Source organism: Populus euphratica, unplaced genomic scaffold (genome assembly GCF_000495115.2).
Source record: "Populus euphratica unplaced genomic scaffold, PopEup_1.0 scaffold1125.1, whole genome shotgun sequence".
Taxonomy (NCBI): domain Eukaryota; kingdom Viridiplantae; phylum Streptophyta; class Magnoliopsida; order Malpighiales; family Salicaceae; genus Populus; species Populus euphratica.
The window spans coordinates 6,383-11,458 of NW_011500970.1; the positions used below are offsets into that span (position 1 = coordinate 6,383).

At 34.1% G+C, this 5,076-nt stretch overlaps 1 pseudogene; it reads right to left on the bottom strand.

Annotated features, from left to right (window-relative positions):
• Positions 1-1,043: 1,043 nt before the first annotated feature.
• On the bottom strand, positions 1,044-2,019 carry LOC105116936 (pentatricopeptide repeat-containing protein At2g17670-like; annotated as a pseudogene).
• Positions 2,020-5,076: the final 3,057 nt, after the last annotated feature.

Genomic DNA, 5,076 nt, shown 5'->3' on the forward strand with positions numbered 1-5,076 from the left:
TGTGTGTGTGTGTGTGTGTGTGTGTGTGTGTGTGTGTGTGTGTGTGTGTGTGTGTGTGTGTGTGTGTGTGTGTGTGTGTGTGTGTGTGTGTGTGTGTGTGTGTGTATTTTGAAGTTGGTGTAATATCCAAATTCAAGGCGGTCGTATCTTTTGCCTACCTGAGCGACCACTGGCCAGTAGCTTTAGATATGAGAAACTTGGTCGAGGGGGGATGCAAGTGATGTAAAGAAGATAATCAACAACGAGAAGAAAAGAAAAGAAAAGAAAACCTTAATGCCGCTCAAATCGCAACAATCACGGGCATAATGAAAATAGGATAAATTAATTAATTACATATAATTTTTTTTAATAAAAGCAAATTAACATAGTAGTAAAGATAATCTCATAAGCAGCAAGAAGGGTGCAAAATCATGATTATGTTTTAGTCTTCTGATGGCACAAAGGTGGAGGAGGAAGAAAACAAACTTAATCCAAATTTTAAAGATAATTAGCAATTCTTAGAAAAATGACAGGAAATTCAAATTCAAATTCAAATTAAAGCAGCAGAATTAGAACACAGGAGAACCAAGAATTAAGGTCAGACTTGATCCACAACAAGAGAAAATGACTAATAAGAAAGAGCCACCGTATAATTGTTCTGTGAGACATGCAGACAAAATGACAGTCAAGCAACTAAACAGAGAAAAATGTCATCTTTCTTGACAGTTACGTGACAGTCATTGGTTGGTGACAGAGAACTTCTTTTCAATTAATGGAGACACCAAATAAGCTTTCTCAACAAGCATAATTATTTCCAAGGAAACAGAAAGTACAGTCTTACTAGCTTATTGTAATCCTCTCTTCGGATTTATTCACTTGTAGTTTCCCAGTCATTAGAAATTCGATCAAAAACTTGAATATAACCTCTCTTTCTGTCGGCATAATATTGCTTCATCTTTAAAAAATTTCTTCCTTTAGTTATTGACATGTAGAAAACCATATCAAAACGGTGTCAATGTTTTTCTTCTCAATTCTCAGGGCCACCAAGAATGAATATTTTCAAGCTAGGCAGCCCCAGTAACAAGTTTGACAGAGTTAATTATGACCAGCTGCGCGTTTCAGCAACGAAAAAAAGAGAGGATAAAATAGTTAGCCTGAGATGCATTAATTACCATGATACAAGCAGGACAGAGAAGGACAGAGGGAAAAAGAGCAGCTAAGCAAACAGAATTATTAATGCAGTAGACAACAAACCATCTTTACAGCAAGGTCTTGCTCTCTGGCTTTCTTCAACCACTTCAGCGTACTCTCCATTGTGGTATGAGCAGCAACATCAATTAAACTCTTACTCTCTCCTTATTCGAACACCTCATAAGCTTCCGCAACTCTACCTTCCCTGCAAAGAGCCATCGCAAACGTAGAACAAGAAGCTGCCTCAAGCTTCATACTATCCTTTTTCATCACCCCATATAATTCAATCCCATTATTCAACATTCTCCCTTTGCAAAACCCAAGAAGCAGCGTATTATAAGTACATGAATTCGGACTACATCCTTTCAATTCCATCTCCTCGAACAGTGCCATCGCACCAGGTACATCCTCTTCTCCACACATCCCATTCATCAATGAAGTATACGTAACCACATCAGCAAACTGACCCAATTCCACCATAATTTTCAAAAATTTCTTGGCTTCACTGACTCTCCCACACCTAGACAACCCAAAATTCAACGTGTTATACATAACAAGATCAGGCAACACTCCTTCCTCTTTCATTTGCTTATAAATCCTAACAGCCTCAATCCCTTTACTTAACATACAATAACCTTTCATAATTGTATTGTACATGAAAGCATCAGGCTTTAGCCCACATTCCTTTAACACACCTACCAATCTATCAGCTTCACTAATATTTTTTGCATTACAAACATTATCAATAAATATAGGACAAGTAACAAGATCAGGCTTTATATTAGATGATAGTAAATTACCATCCATAAAAAATATGAGTTGCTCCAAAAAAGACTTGTAGAAGCTCATCTTACATATAAAAAGCATCCATGAGGATGGGTTTTTGGAGAAAGATGGGAGAATAATGGAAATCACAAAGTTGTCCATGCATAATTCAACAATCAAAGTCTTGATGTATTTTTAGGACCTCAATTACCAGTGCTTTATTTTTGAGAATGTACATGTGCCCTACTTTGAAATAGTATGGTTTATTGACTAAATTTCCTTGAAATCTATACCAAGTCTACTTTCACTAAAGGCACAACCAAGTGTTAATTGAATTAGCCAAATTGATCAAAGTTCTAGATGTCCATAAGATATTGGAGAAAAGTGCTAGCGACCTGAAGTAGAAGATGATCAAAGAGGTATTCAAAAAGAGGAAGAATGAATCTAGATTTATTGAAGAAAAAAACCAAAATACTTGCTTTAGAAATCTTTAAGTTGGTGTCATTTTCATACCTTTTTAGAATAATCAGTTTAACAGCGGCTACAATATTTATTACATATGAAAATGCTCAAATAAATCCCATTATGACAATATTAGCAAAAACTGTTTTAACACTCAACCATTATGGAAGGGTTGACAAAGGATCGATGAGATGTTGTGACAGTTATTTTACATATGGTTGATTAGACATATAAAAACTAAGATGCTGATATTAACAATTTCTAATGATTTAGTAAAAAATCATAGAAGATAATTAAAGAATAAGAGTAGAAAGACTTGAGTAAGGAAAACTAAAAAATAAAATTACAAGGAATTTTGCAACGAGAAGTGAAGTGGAAAGTGTTGTGGATGAGAGCAACATATTGCTTATTGAGTTGTGGGCAAAGACGATGGATGCCTCTGATTAGAGTGACTGGATATGTTAGTTATACACTCACTTTAGATATAATTAAACTTGAGGGCGTACAAGATGTGCTAAAGATGACTAAGTTATCTCAATTATCTAGATTATTTAAGGACCAATCTGTTTTAGAAGTTGTGGAGAACATCAAGCAAGACTAAAAGCTTCTGGTATTGGTAAAGAAGAAATCAGATGGTTTGAGAGATCCAATTACTAGGGAAAAATATCCAAAGTGGAGAAATCTATCACTAGTCACTATACCCATAACTCTTGGATTTGAATTCAGGACTTCGCAAGCTATTGAACCAACTAAAAAAAAGAGAATTAGTAATAAGAAAAAGTTGAGAGAATATTTGAAAAAGCTCTAAATAGAGGTAGGCACTAGTAAAGTCGTCATGATATCTCTTGAGAAGCAACTCCTCACTAAAAAGAAACTGAGAAAGTTTATAAGCAACAATTAAAGAAAAAAGACAAGAAAATCATGTCCTTAGAGAAGCAATTAAAAGAAGAAAAGATGATTAAAAAATATGCTGAGGAAGTGCCAGGAGAATTGGGAACATATTGGATGCAAACCAATACTGAGCTAAAGACTTTGAAAACTAATTTCAACAATTGTTAGGAAAGGAGTAATATGTCTTCAAGGACCAAAACTAAGTTAGAAAGTTGAATTGAGTAGCATGAAAGGCTATATAAGAAGCATATGATGCTAGAATATGAGTTGGATAAGAGAAATGAGATCAATTTGCTAAAGAAGAAGCTAAAAAAAAAAAGCCAAGGAAAAACATTTGGAACAAAAAAATGACTACTGAGCACTACAACTAAATGATCGATACAAACAATAATCAACTTGATATGAATAACATGATACTTTTAAAGAAGATAAGAAACACGGATGATCAGACTAACGAAGCCTTTATCTATCCCCTAAGTATTTGCCATAATATTTGGCATGTTGGAAGGGATGTCCATCGATATCAACAAAGCACGATTGAGACTAATGTTTTTCTTAAGGATATAGAAAATAAAAGTGTTACTTATCTCCTTATTAGCTTTCAAATGTAAAAGTTTTCATCAAGTATTAATAAGAAAACCTTAGACCCAACCTTTTGAGTAATATCTCTTCATGATGAATGGATTTTTATTAAGCATTGATTCAGATTAAATTGTCTCGATAACTATGAAAGGATAAGAACCCTACCTATTTATACAGGAATAATGGTCATATATTAGCCCGAGGTATAGCTAATTCATATCCAATATATATCATCATGCATAATCATACATCTATATACGTTTATGTTTATGAATTATAGGATGTGCATGGAAGGCACTCGAAATATAAGGCCCCTTTCCAAAGTATACAATATTAGGCTTCGTAAAAAGATGAAAAATGAAGAGAGGAATTACTTTATGGCTCACTACTAAAGAGAGCTGGAAGACGTTAAGAGTAATATAGCTCAGATGACTAGCTTACTCGAGCACCTATTGCAAGCGTAGTTTGGGGAAAGGACATCTAGTAAACAATTATGTTACTAGCCCCAACAACTTCAGTTATCCTTAAACTTATAAAACTTGGGGTCAAATCTTGCTAGTATACCATAAGGAACAACAAGCATTTTGATGATTCACTCAATTATGCCTACTCAAGTGCTAGACATAATAGTTCTAACAATGAAGGAATCCCACGAGGTTAAATCCTTTGATCATCATGAATAACATTAGCGGGCTGTCTAAGAGGAGAATTAGGGGTTGTTGAGGGATTTGATGTTTATGACCTAGTTAAAGCAATTGAGATATGGTTGGTGTCAAATATAGTGGTGCCCAAGAAGTTTAGGGTGCCAGAATTTATTAAGTATATGAGACTGGAATGTCCTAATACACACTTTAAGTTATACTATAATAAAATAATAGAAGTCATATGCTATGAGAAATTGTTCATCCATTTTTTCCAAGATAACTTAATTGGTTCTATGTTAAGTTGATACATAACCTTAGATAACACAAGGGTTGAGAAATAGAGTGATCTTGCTGATGCTTTCTTGAAACAATACAAGTTTAATATTGACATCACTATATACTAGAAAAATAAAGCAATGCATATTATAAACATTTGATGAGTAGCTCCACCTAATATTTTTATAATTTTATTATTGCTAGAAGAGTAGAACAATGGATAAAAGCTGATAGAATATCAGAACCTACTAAGAAGAAAGGGTTTAGTAGGGGGAAATGGATATTG